Source organism: Panthera onca, chromosome D3 (genome assembly GCF_046562875.1).
Source record: "Panthera onca isolate mPanOnc1 chromosome D3, mPanOnc1 haplotype 2, whole genome shotgun sequence".
Lineage (NCBI taxonomy): Eukaryota > Metazoa > Chordata > Mammalia > Carnivora > Felidae > Panthera > Panthera onca.
The window spans coordinates 43203018-43217871 of NC_138350.1; the positions used below are offsets into that span (position 1 = coordinate 43203018).

General features: G+C 35.2%; 1 long non-coding RNA gene across 1 annotated transcript in view; it reads left to right on the top strand.

Annotated features, from left to right (window-relative positions):
• The window catches only part of LOC144613840 (uncharacterized), a 37648-nt gene that overhangs the window by 13696 nt on the left and 9098 nt on the right, over window positions 1–14854 (top strand). The gene's annotated exons all lie outside the window — the stretch shown is intronic.

Sequence of the window (14854 nt, forward strand, 5' to 3'; positions counted from 1 at the left end):
GTAGTATTCTATTGTGTATATAACCCACAATTTCTTTATCCATTCATCAGTTGATGGACATGTAGGCTCTTTCCATAATTTGGCTATTGTTGAAAGTGCTGCTAGAAACATGGGGGTATAAGTGCCCTTATGCATCAGCACTCCTGTATCCCTTGGGTAAATTCCTAGCAGTGTTATTGCTGGGTCATAGGGTAGATCTATTTTTAATTTTTTGAGGAACCTCCACGCTGTTTTCCTGAGTGGCTGCACCAGTTTGTATTCCCACCAACAGTACAAGAGGGAACCTATTTTTCCACATCCTCTCCAGCATCTATAGTCTCCTGATTTGTTCATTTTAGCCACTCTGACTGGTGTGAGGTGATATCTCAGTGTGGTTTTGATTTGTATTTCCCTGATGAGGAGTGACATTGAGCATCTTTTCATGTGCCTGTTGGCCATCTCAGAAGACCATGGGGGAGGGGAAGGGGAAAAAAAAAAGTTAGAGAGGGAGACAGCCAAACCATAAGAGACTCTTAAAAACTGAGAATAAACTGAGGGTTGATGGGGGGTGGGAGGTAGAGGGGGTGGGAGGGAGGGGGGGGTGGGTGATGGGCATTGAGGAGGGCACCTGTTAGGATGAGCACAGGGTGTTGTATGGAAACCAATTTGACAATAAATTTCATATTTTAAAAAAAGTCTCACATTTGTAACAATGGAGTCCTATAAAGAAATTGGTGCAGAAAAAAAAAGTGAGGAACCAATGGCTGAAAAGTTCCTAAATTTGGTGAGAGACATTAACTTACATATTCAAGAAGTTTAGTTAACAAAAACAGAATAAACTCAAAGAAAACCAGAACCAGACATATTATAATCAAACTTCTGAAAGCTAAATATATACAGAAAAAATCTTAAAAGCAGCTAAGGAAAAATGACATATCACATATAGGAGAACAATGATGTTAACAATGACGGTAGACTTCTCATCAGAAACCATGGAGGCCAAAAGACAATAGAATGACATTTTTAAAATGATAGGAAAAAATCGTTAACCCAGCATTCTACATTCAGCAAAATATCCTTCAGGAATGAAGGAGACATAATGATATTCTCAGAAGAAGATAAACTAAGTTAGAGAACACATGACCAACTAAAAGAAATGTTAAAGGAAGTTCTTCAGACTGAAGGAAAATAATACCAGGTGAAACCTGGAACTTTAGGAATGAAAGAAGAATAAAAACAGTAATATCTGGGTAAACATAGAAGACCATTTTTTAAAAAGTTCCTTAAAATATGTGTAATTATTGAAAGAAAAGTTTTCATGTCTGATGGGGTTCTAAATGCATGTTAATTTAGAACAGTGACAACTATGCAATAAAGGGTAGAGATTAAGGGATTTATGGGGTTGTAAATTTCTCATATTACTTAAAATTAAAACATTACTTAAGAAGACTCTGAAATGTTAAGTATTTCTACTCTGCTATCGAGAGCAGTGGTTCTCAACTTGCAATAGTTTTGCCCATCAGGGGACAATTGGCAGTTTGGAGACAGCCATCAGTGGGGGAAATGTGTAACTGGCATCTGGTGGGTAGAGGCCAGAAATGTTGCTAAACGTCCTACAGTGCACAGAACAGCTGTACAGAACAAAGAATTATCTGGTCCAAAATATCAATAGTATTATTGTTGAGAAACTCTTCCCTAGAAAAAAACAGAAAAAGAGAGAGATAGAAATGGAGACAGAGAGAATAACAAAATATAATACATAAAATAGAGTGTAATACTCAAACTATTTAAACTATCCAAAAGAAAGCAGAAAAGAGGGAAAAGGGGAACAAAATATACATAGCAAAATAGTAAACCTAAAATCAACCACACCAATAATTATATTGAATGTAAATAGTAAACACACCAATTAAAAGATCAAAGTAGTCCTAGTGGATTAAAAAAAAACAACTACAGGGGCGCCTGGGTGGCTTGGTCGGTTAAGCGTCCCACTTCAGCTCAGGTCATGATCTCACGGTCCGTGAGTTCGAGCCCCGCGTCGGGCTCTGTGCTGACAGCTCAGAGCCTGGAGCCTGTTTCAGATTCTGTGTCTCCCTCTCTCTCTGCCCCTCCCCTGTTCATGCTCTGTCTCTCTCTGTCTCAAAAATAAATAAACGTTAAAAAAAAAATTTAAAAAAAAACAACAAAAAAACAACTACATGTTCATCTCAAGAAACCCGGTTTAAATATAAAAACTTAGATAGGTCTGGGGTGCCTTGGTGGCTCAGTCAGTTGGGTGGCTGACAACAGCTCAGGTCATGATCTTGCAGTCTGTGGGTTTGAGCCCCACGTCGGGCTCTGTGCTGACAGCTCAGAGCCTGGAGCCTGTTTCTGATTCTGTGTCTCCCTCTCTCTCCCCTTCCCTGCTTGCTCTCTCTCTGTCTCTCTCTCTCTCAAAAATAATAAACGTTAAAAAAAAACTTAGATGGGTTAAAAGTAAAAGGATAGAGAAAGATGTATTATGCAAACAATAAGCAAAAGGAAGCCAGAGTGACTATTTTAATATCAGACAATGTAAGCTTCAAAACAAGGAATATTATTAGGATAAAAAAGGCCATTAGAGATTAAGAAGATGGTCACTTACCAAGAAGACATAACAATCCTAAGCAGGTACGGTACACACCTAATAAGGAGACTTTACATAAAATACATGAAGCAAAAACTAATCGTGACAAATTTAAATAAAATAATACAAAGTATGTTAATTAACCATAATAAAATTGTATTATAAATCAACAACAGAAAGATAATTTTCTTTTAGTTTTGCATGTGGGTGTCAAATTGTTTGATCACCAGTTGCTGAAAAAGTATTCACCACTGAATTCTTTGGCAACCTTGTCAAAAATCAATTGACCAATTTGTATGAAACTAAACTCTCTGTTTTGTTCAATGGATCTATATGTTTTTCCTTTACTAGTATTACACTGTTTAGACAACCGTAGGTTTATAGTAAGTTTGAATCAAATAGTGTGTTTTCCCATTTCAAAATTGTTTCAGCTATTGTAGGTCTTTTGTTTCTGAAGTTTTAGAATCAACTTGCTAATCTCTGCAAAATACTCTGCTGAGATTTTGATAGAGATTACATTAAAACTATAGATTAATTTGAGGAGAATTGATATTCTAAAAAGCCTTCCAATCCATGAATACAGTGTACTCTCTATTTATTTGGGTCCCCTTTTACTTCTTACATCAATAATTTATAATTTTTAGCATATATGTTGTTAGATTATACCTAAATATTTCATATTTTTATACTATCATATAGTTTTCAAATTTCAATTTCTAATAGGTTTTGCTACTTTACAGAAGTAGAATTAATGTTTGCATATTATATGTAAAGTATAATCTTATGACTTTCCTAAATTCACTCATTAGATCCAATAGCTGTTTTATACATTCTTTGGCATTCTCTATTTGCTGTTGGTCAATAGAGAGAGATTTCTTTCTTACCTTTCAATATGTATTTATATTATTTCTTTTTCTTGTCTTATTGCACTGGGTTAGCCCTCTGGTACGATGTTAGATAAAGGCAATGAGGGTGGACATCCTTCCCTTGTACCTTATCATAAAGAAAAGAATTCAGTTTTTCATCATTTTGTGAGTTACAGGTATCCTCTGCTAAGATGGGAAGTTTTTTTTTTTTTTTTGATTTGATAAGCTTTCTAAAAATTCAATAATAGATGTTTTTTCTGCATCTCTTGAGATGATTGCGTAGTTTTTCTTTTGTATTGTATTTATATGGGTAAATTACATAGAATGTAAAATATTAAACCAACTTTCCATTCCTTGGGTAAATCCCAAACTTATCATGAAGTATTATCCTTTCTACATATTGCTGGAGTCAATTTACAAATATTTTAAAGGTTTTTTTGTGTGTGTGTCTATGTTTATATTATGTTTATTTCCTTTTCTCTTTTGTTTATATTTTTTGCTTATTATCATGGTAATGCTAGATTCATACAATAAGTTGGGAAGGGTTCCTTTCTCTACCATTTTCTGGTAGAGTTTGTGTGGAATTGATATATCTTTGAGGATTTAAAAGAATTTTTTAATGTTTATTATTTATTTTTAAGAGAGAGACAGAGTGAGATAAAGTCTACATGGAGTTCCACTCTGAGCATGGTGTCTGCTTGGGATTTTCTCTCTCTTTCTCTCTCTCTCTCTCTCTCTCTTTCTCTTTCTCTCTCCTTCTGCCTCTCTCTCTCTCAAAATAAATAAACATTTTTCAAAAAAAATAATAAATATTTATTTTTGAGAGAGAGAGAGAAAACAAGCACTAGCTTGGGAGGGGCAGAGAGAGAGGAAGAGAGAGAAAATCCCAAGCAAGCTCCATACTGTCAGTGCAGAGCCTGATGTGGGGCTCCAACTCACAAACTGTGAGATCATGACCTGAGCCAAGATCAAGAGCCAGATGCTTAACTGACTGAGCCACTCAGGCACCCTGGTACTCGGTTTATTTTAGAAATGTGTTGTTTAACTTCCAAATATTTGAGGATTTTACTCATATCTTTCTATTGTTTTCTTGCTTAATTTTGTTCTGGTCAGCTAACATACTGTGTATGTGAATTTTTCTCCAACTGATTTTATCTACTGTGGTAAAAGATACATAAAAAGTTTTACCATTTTAATAATTTTTAAGTGTACAATTCAATGACTTTACACACATTCGCAATGCTATGTAACTATCACCACTGTCTATTTCTAGAATTTTAAAAATTATTTCAAATAGAAACTCTTAACCTATTAAACAAAAACTTCCTTCCCCCCAGTCTCTTGCAACTCTAGCCTACTTTCTGTCTCTATGAATTTGCGTATTCTTGTATGGTTTGAATTCTTTAAATTTGTTAAGATTTGCTTTATGGTCCAGACTATGGTCTATTTTGGTAAATGTTCCATATACATTTGAAAAAATTATTATGCTGATGGTAGAATATTCTATAAATGTAAATAGGATCAAGTTGATTGATGGTATTGTTCTTTTATATTCTATTGGTTTTTTATTAAATTGTTCTATTGATTTCTAAGAAAGAAGTATTGATACCTCCTTATATAAATGTGGAATTTTCCGTTTAGTTCTATTAGTTTTTGCTTCATATATTTTGATGCCCTCTTGTTAGGTACATACACATTTAGGATTGGTACATCTTTTTGATGAGTTACCTATTTCTTTTTTTTTTTAATGTTTATTTATTTACTTTGAGAGAGAAAGAGAGAGCATGAGCAGGGGAGGGGCAGAGACAGAAGGAGAGAAAGAATCCCAAGTAGGCTATGTGCTGTCAGCACAGAGCCCAATGGGGCTCTCAATCCCATGAACCAATCCCAAGAACATGACCTGAGCTGAAATCAAGTTTCGGATGCTCAACCGACTAAGCCACCCAGGTGTCCAGAGTAATCCATTTCTGATTATGTAATGTCTCTCTTTATCCTTGCTAATACTTATCTTTCCAAATCTTCATTATAAGCTCTCCAGATTCATAAACTGGAATTACTCCATCTCATAGTCTCAAGTCACATATCTTCCCTGCTCCACCCAGTGATATATCTTAATGTGATTTTGTTAGATAACTACAGTAGTTTACATGTTTCTAAAAGCAGAACTATTTGGCTTGCAGAACAAATTGAGAGTTGTGTGGCGACTGAAACATATGCCCTCCAAATACAAGGTAATCTCACATTAGCAAAAGAAAAATTTTAGAAAGCATTCTATGGTGGTGGTTTGAAATAGTAGATTGAATGAATTGAAATCCTATTTAGGACACCTTATTGTGTTTTATCTTACATTTTGGGACCTCTGGCCTGTTTCCTTGTCCTGTATTCCCTCCTAACTAATGTTCTAGTAAACATCAGAGGGACTGAGCATCAGAGTGACCCCTAATGCCAGAGTACACACATTCCCACTCCCTAAATGCCAAGCTAAATTCCTGAGGGAGCCAGGATCGACTTAATATCTATTTCCAGATTATAGAATAGTGGAGAGTTTTGTAAGGTTGGTTTTAGTCCTAACAAGGCAGCATTGGCCATCATAGTTTGCTGTGTCAATGTGTAGGAAATAGTATCTCCTTGCCACCTATACATGACCATTATTTCCCCAGCATGGGACTTTTAAAAAAATCACTAACCCAGAAAACAACTCTTAACTGCCTAGAGAAAGGGAAAATTATCTTTCTTGTGATTCATCAGAAAAGTTAAATGATGAAAATGGGGAGTATGCTTTCTGAGTCTCAAATTTTTCATCTGGAATATGGGAATTATGATAATGCCTGCCTCAGATATTGCTGTGAGAAACAAATAAGATAATTGATAAGAAATAATTTAATAAACTATAAAACTCTAATATTGGTTATTAATATTGCTTTTTATAGTACCAATAAGATTTATTACCTTAATAACCTAGTTTTAACTGGGAAAGATGATGTCTTCCTTTAGCTTATATTTCTTTCAAATTCCTTTTTCACTTTATGAAAAGAAGCAGTTGGCATTTCAGCAAATTTTTTCTTTCAGTTTTGTTGAAATATGATTGGTATATAGTATTGTATAAGTTTGAGCATATAGCAAAATGATTTGACTTACACAGATTGCAAGCAAATTATTACTATTATTTTTTAAATTTATCTATTTATTTTGTAAGATAAAGAGAGAGAGCGAGGGGCAGAGAGAAAGGGAGAGAGAGAATCCCAAGCAGGCTCTGTGCTGTCAGCATGTGGCCAGACACAGGGCTCCATCTCTCAAGCCAAGGCAAGGAAGGCTCAGTCCCAGGAACCATGAGATCATGACTTGAGCTGAAATCAAGAGTTGGACTTTTAACTGACTAGGCCACCCAGGCACCCCATAAGCAAATTATTTTTAAAACTCCTTTATCCTTTATATTAATTCCTCTGCTTTCTATTTTCAACAAAATGATTCAATCTGTCCATATCATTTTCAATGAATCCATGTCCACTTAAAGGTATTTTAAGAAGACAAAATATTTCCATGAGCATACATGGTACATCTTATCTTTTAAAGACTAAATTTGAAAAGCTAAATATCTTTCCTTAGCCATTTCTAAAATATGTCACCCCTATATACCAGTCTTCAACTTCTCAGAATTCATATTCAATCATCACTATAGCTCAAAAAAAAAAAAATACATATATATACATGTATATGTATATATATACATATATGTATATATATATATACACATATACATATACATATATACATATATATACACGTATACATATATATATATATACACATGCATATATGTGTATAAAACTTCTGTTTCAGATAAGGCCAGCTAGAATACAGTCTTACTGTATAATACAGCTTTTTAGTCTATGCAAAGCATAGTATTTTTCCTAAAGTGGGCCTAATGCAGGGCTTGAACTCATGACCCTGAGATTAAGACCTGAGCTGAGATCAAGAGTCAGACATTCAACTGACTGAGCCATGCAGGCACCACCCATAGTACTTTTTTTTCTATTGTGGCATAATTGACATATAATATCCCATTAATTTCAGGTGTACAACATAGTGATTCAGTATTTTTTACACATTACAAAATGATCCCCATGATAAATCTAGTTACTATCTGTTACCATACAAAGTTATTGAAATATTATTGACTATATTCCCTATCCTATATATTACATCCCCATGACTTCCTTATTTTATTACTAGAAGCTTGTACCTCTTAGTCCTCTTCACCTATTTTACCCTGGAAAGCATAGTTTAAAGTCTCTGCACATACAGTGTATGTGTTTTTTTGAAATATGAGTTTGACAAAAAAAAAAATAATGAATTCCTTACATTATTCAGAATAACTTAAAGATTTTAGTGGGTTCAACATCATATTTTTGAACACCATGTACTGACATGAACACCTGTTTATAGAATCTGTAAGAAACACTGTTGAAAGCATAATCTAAAAAAAATTTTTTTTTTATTTTAAAGTTCTCAAAATCAGCTTGCCTATTTGGAATTAATTTTGATTGGGATTTTCTTTGCAAATATGAAGAGTAAAATGTTTTCGATTATTTGATTATCTCAACTACTTGCACTCTAAATAAATGAGTTTTATGCATTTTCACTGAATAGGCAATTAGGAGAGGGAGAATGCATTCATAATGACCAAGAATTGGCATTTGTGAAAAATAAAAACACAATTATTTATAAGTGAATTGTTCATTTTGCTATTGAGTTTCTCACTATTAAAATGTAATTATCTGATTTCTAAATAGAAGCATTCCAAAAGATTAAAAATTTTAATTATAAGTACTTTTTAACTTTTTTCGTAAAGAGACAAATACAAGTTTTTCACTAAGATATATTATTTATTTTAAACTTCATAAATTACATGGAATAAAATGTCAGAAAGGTGTTGGATAAATGTAATAACAGTTAATATTTGTAATTGTAATGAATATTTATTATGTTTATCAATGTTTAGTAAGCCCTTATTATGTACCTTGTATATTTCTAGAATTTTATCTGATTATCTCATTTTAATTGTCATAACCCTCTGACAGATCTCCATTTGAAGATAAAGACACATTGAGCCTCAGAATATTATTTAACTTATACATGTCAAGAAGCTAGTATATGACAGAAGCATAATTTGAACAAGGTCTCTGACTTCATAGTCTGTGAATTTGCTTGTGTTTAAGTGTATTTGTGTATGTGTCTCTATCTTAATATACAAGTAAAGACTCTGTACTATTTTCAGTTGTATTAAAAGAGGAAGCTAAAAAAATTTTCCTTCCTCTAGTATCTAGTATGAAGGACCAAATATTTATATAATTTTTAGGGTTTTTCAAAAATATACGGTGTGTATAGTTATACTGCATATCTCATGAGTATATGTATGTTTTTATAGTTCTTATGCCTTGAAGGAATATTCTTATCTGATATTTTAATAGAAGTATGGTATCCTCTAACATTATAAAGGTATGAAAAATTTGAAGAACTAAACCATTTCAGTGGCTAAGAAATCACATACAGACATGCTGTAAAACGTACTAAATAACTCACAATAGCAGTTTTAAATATCTTCATTTTTGAAAAAAGTTTGATAGATTTCAGTTTTTAGAACAGTTTTAGATTCACAGAAAAAATGAGTGGAAAGTACAGTAAGTTCCTATAGTTATATCCCTGCCTCTGAAATACAGATGTTCCTCCACTTAACACCTCTACCCCTAGTAGTACATTTGTTACAATTGATGAACCAACAGTGACACATCATTATCGCCCAAAGTCCATAGTTAACATTAGGGTTCTGTCTTGATATTTTACATTGTATGGGTTTGGACAAATGTATAATGACATGTATTCACTATTATAGTATCATACAGAGTAGTTTCACTGCCCTCAAAATTCTGTGTTATGCCTATTCAAGCCTCTCTCCCTCATAACCACTGACATCACTGACATTTTTACTGTCCCCCTCCATATTTTTGCCTTTTCCAGAATGCCATATGGTTGGAATCACATAGTATGTAGCCTTTTTGGATTGGCTTCTTTCACTTAGTACTATGCATTTAATTCACCTCCATATCTTTTCATGGGTTAATAGCTCTTTGTTTTTAGTGCTGAATAATATTCCGTTGCCTGGATGTACTACTGTTTATCTATTCATCTACTAAAAGACATTGGTTGCTTCCAAGTTTTGACAGTCATGAATAAAACTACTATAAGCATCTGTGTGTAGGTTTTTGTGTGGATATAAATTTTCAACTCCTTTGGGTAAATACCAAGGAATGTGATTACTGGATTATATTTGAGTATGTTTAATTTTATAAGATGCTGTCAAACTGTCTTCCAAAGTGGCTGTACTATTTGCATTCCACCAGCAGTGAGTGAGAGCCGTTGTTGATCTATATTCACGTCAGCGTTTGATGTCATCAGCATTCCACATTTTGGCCATTTTAACAGGTGTGTGGTGGTATCTCATCATTTCTTCAATTTTCAATTGCCTACTGACATACACTTTTGGGCATCTTTTCATTTACTTATTTACCATCTGTGTGTCTTCTTTGGTGAGATGTCTGTTTAGGTCTTTTGCTCACTTTCTAATTGGATTGTTCACTTTCTTACTGTTGAGTTTTAAGGATTCTTTGTATATTTTGGATAAGAGTCCTTTAGCAGATATTTTACAAATATTTTCTTCCATTTTGTGACATGTCTGTTCATTCTGTTGTCATTGTCTTTCTCAGAGTAGACGTTTTTAATTTCACTGGAGTCCAGCTTGTCAATTATTCATTTCATGGATCATGCCTTTGGTGTCTTATCTAAAAAGTCATTACCATACCAAGATCATTGATTTTCTCCTTTGTTCCCTTCTAGGAATTTTATAGTTATTTTACATTTTATATTTACATGAGATCCTTTTTTTTAAAGTTTATTTATTTATTTTGAGAGAGAAAGAGAGCACACATAGGGGAGGAGCAAAGATAGGGGGGTGAGAGAGAATCCCAAGCAGATTCTGCACCACCAGCACAGAGCCTGATCTGGGGCTTGAATTCATGAATGATGAGATCATGCCTTGAGCCAAGGTCAAGAGCCAGGCACTTAACTGACTGAGCCACTCAGACACCCCTACACGAGAGCCTTTTTGTGTTAATTTTTATGAAAGGTGTAAAGTCTGTGTCCAGATTCATTTTTGTGTGTGTGGATTTCCAGTTGTTCAAGGGCTATTTGTTGACAAGACTATCATCGCTCCTATTTTACTGCCTTCGCTCCTTTGTCAAAGATCAGTTAACTATGTTTTTGGGCTTTCTATTCTGTTCCATTGATCCATTTGTCTATTTTTCTACCAATACCAAATTATCTTGAATATTTTAGCTCTATAGTTGGTGTTTTATTGTTTTTTAGAGAGAGCAAGAACAGGAGTGAGAGGCAGAGGAGCAAAGGGAGAGAGAGAGAGAGAGAGAGAAGGAGAGAGAGAGAAAGTGGATCTTAAGCAGGCTGTACACCCAGTACAGAGCCTGACTGGTTCTCGATCCCACAACCATGGGATTGTGACCTGAGCTGAAATCAAGAGTCAGATGCTTAACAGACTGAGCCATCCAGGCATCCTTGACTTGTGCTTTAGATCATTTACATTCAATGTGATTATTGTTATTTTAGGACTTAAATGTGCCATTTCATTTTTTGTTTTGTGTTTATTGTCTTTTTGTTTTGCTTCTCTGAGTTCTTTTTTTCTGCTTTCTAATGGGTTACTTGAACAATTTTTATAATTGCATTTTTATGTATGTGTGGTATTTTTTTGCATATATCTCTTTGTATAGGCTTTTTTAGTGATTATTCTAGGTATTACATTTTATATGTGTACAACTTTTCACAGTTTACTGGTGTTGACAATTTACCAGTTCAAAAAAAGTACAGAAACCATGCTTATTTTTATATCCTTTTACCCTCCCAGTTTTAATGCAATTGTCTTAAATATTTCCTTTACATACATTTTTAAAAAATTTTTTAATGTTTACTTATTTTTGAGAGAGAGAGAGAGAGAGAGAGAGCGAGAGAGCACAAGCAGGGAAGGGCAGAGAGACAGGAAGACAGAGTCCGAAGCAGGATCCAGACTATGAGCTGTTAGCACAGAGCTCGACGTGGGGCTCAAACCCATGAACCATGAGATCATGACCCAAGCTGAAGTCGGACACAACCAGCTAACCTACCCAGGCGCCCCTCCTCTACATACATTTAGAACTAAACCAGGCATTGAGATATCATCCAGGGTAGGCCTGACCAAATCAGAAGAGACTTTAAAAGAAGATACAGATGATAAACATTAGAGACAACATTCCCACTGGTCTGTTACCTATGAGGGCCCTTGGGGAACTTAAAGTGGTCCCACACCAACACCTAGGAAGAAAACAGTGATCTCTGTCTTACAACTACATGAAAGTGAATTCTGCCAACAGCTTGAATGATCTTGGAAGACGACTCCAAGCCTCAAGTGAGAACCATAGCCACAGCCAACACCCTCACCTCATTTCTGCCCAGTGAGGTCCTGAGCAGAACCAGCTAACCTATACCAGGACTCCTAATCCATCAGAACTGTGAGATAAATTTGGTTTTGCTTTAAACTGCTAAATGTGTGGCAGTTTGTTACACAGCAATAGAAAACTGGTACACAGATCTTGCTTTTGAGCTTTGGTAGGTCCAACTAGAGCGGCTTTGAATCCATGGCTAATTTTGTCCCACTACTGAGGCAAAACCTTTCTGGCCAATATTCTGTTAGTTATGAGGATTTCTACTCTGGAATCAGGACAAGGAAGTATTTCCATCAATGGATTAACTCCAGGGATTATTCCCTTTAAACCTTTTGGTTGTTCTTTCCCCAGCCTCAGATAGTGTCTTCACATGTAAATGTTAATCAGTACTCAGCTGAAGACTCCAGGGGAAAATCTTTTCAGTCTCTGGAGTTCTTTCTCTTTGTAGCTCCAGTATATTTTGTTGTAAACAATAGACACCTGGTCTCCTGAGACTCCTGGCTCCCCTCAACCCAGGGAAACAAGCAGGCCCTGCCTAAGTTTCCTTCTCCTTGAACCATGGCCTGGAAACTCTGTCTAGGTAAGTTGAGCCAATCATGAGGCTCATGTTACTTGTTTTCCACTTTGCATCTGTCATTATCCTTTGTTACCTGTGTATAATATCTTGAAACCATCATTTCATATATTTTATGAAATATGAAATTTCCAGTTGCTTCAGGTGAGAGGATAAATCTGGTTCCTGTTATTCCATCTTAGCTGGAAGCAGAATTACAGTGCTGCACTGTGTACTTTTAAATTTTGATGTCTTTGCTCACAGTGTTCTGTCTTCTACCTTATCCACTTGGTGAGCTCCTCATTATCCCAAGGACAGGTCAAATGTTACCTTCTCTATAGAATCTAATCCTGATATTCAGGAAGAAATAACCATGCTCTCCTTTGTGCTCCCAAGGGCCTTACTGTGTCATGTTTCTACTCTGAGATGCATCAGATTATATCCCAACTTCTTGAGTAGATATCTCACTTTTCCTTTTGGGATATGAAAGGAAATGGCTTCCATTGAATTGACATTGCCTGAATCCCAACAAATCAGACCCATGCTAGGGTTGAGGCTACAATGATGAAAAGATATGTTCCATTAAAGAATTCATAGCCTAAAGAAAGGGTATTCTCTTAAGCCAATAAGCAATCCCAGTGCCAGAAGAGAACAGTATATACAAGATGCTGTGTGCTATGTGTAGGAAGAAACATCACGAAACAGAGGAGTCCACCTAAGCATCACAGGAGCATTATTCCCCCATCTGAAACTTGAGGGCTAAGTAGGAATCTATAGGTAAAAAGCTAATTAAAAGAAATTCTACACTGGGTTATCAATGGGTCAAAATCCAGAGAGATGTGGAGAACCTGGTATGCTTGGGTAAGTGCAAATAGTTTTGGCATTTGTAAATGTTTAGAAAAAGTAAACTAAAGCCACTTTATTCCTCAATATTTATTGAGTGCTTATTCTGTGCCATGCTCTGCTAGATTCTTGGGCTGTACTGATGAGCAAAAAGAGGTACAATCCCAGGTACCTGGTACCTGGATGTAGCTAATGGCCAACATCAATTGCTGTATTATCTAATATGGAATGTATATGTAGAAAAAAATAGCATCTAATTATCTTATCAAGGCAAACCAAGTAGTTCCTATGATGCAAACACATGAGGTAGAAATTGCAGGTTGAATTTTTCTTCAGCACACTATTAGCCTACTTCTCATCACCAGTGGCCTAGGCATCTGCCCTGTGCTTAAGGAATACAAACTAATGCTAATATAAGTTTCATCAGCACATAGAAATGAAGGGCAGAAGGAAGGAAGTAAAGAGGAAGGAAAGCAAGTCTGTTGCCCCCAGAGACAATTAAAAACATTTTTTTTCTATCTCCTGTTTTCTTATGTATTATCCACGCTACTCTTTTTATTAGTCCATTATATTTAGTTCAGTTAAGTACTGGCCTAGGATGATATTAAACAGACTATGTTTCACATTGCTGACATTCTCTTCTACCTACAGAGACCCGAATTCATAGACAGTGGGTTTCTCATGGGAAGTTAATTGCAATTTTGATAAGCAACATGGCTTAGTGAATTTAGAACAAACAAATCTAGAAGAATAAGGGGCTGGGGGTGGGGGTATCTAGGAATAGGGGAATCTGTTAGACCCTGTTACTGATGGATTACTATTTTCTGAGCATTGCACATGTGTTTCAAATAGATCTCAAGAGGCATTTGTATATCATTTTTAAAAGGGGGAAAGGGAGAAGAGTTTGATACTTTCTGCTCTGATCTCGTTGAGATGCCTTTTTTTTTTTTTTTTTTTTTTTTTTTTTTGTCTAATGTATTCTTCCTCAAAAGGACAGAATCCAGGCCTGATGCAGTGTGAGAGAAGGGGTTAGTCTGTTCTATAAACTGTTAGAGAGATTTAAAAAATAGGCAATCTAATTGACTCATACATGGCTCACAGCCATATAAATGCTTGCAAAATTGCTTCTTGCGCAGCAGTAGTGACCACAGAGAAGCAGAAGTAAAATGGGAGTAAGTGAGATGAGAACTCTTAGGAAATCCTTAACAGGACTTTAAAACTTTTGTTAAACCTGTGTTTAACTTTGTGAGGAACTATCCTTCAGAAAACCAAATACATTTCAATGAGCATACTGCAAGTCAAAATTCACATACTTGCCTACAAAATAATACATCTCAGTGTAAAAGTTTGTTTCTACCAAATACATTGCCTTTCAGGACCAACTGCTGCTGAGAAACAATTTTTTTTCAAGAAGAACTGTGACTACATGGTTACTAGGAGATTTGTAATCTGCTTTAAACAT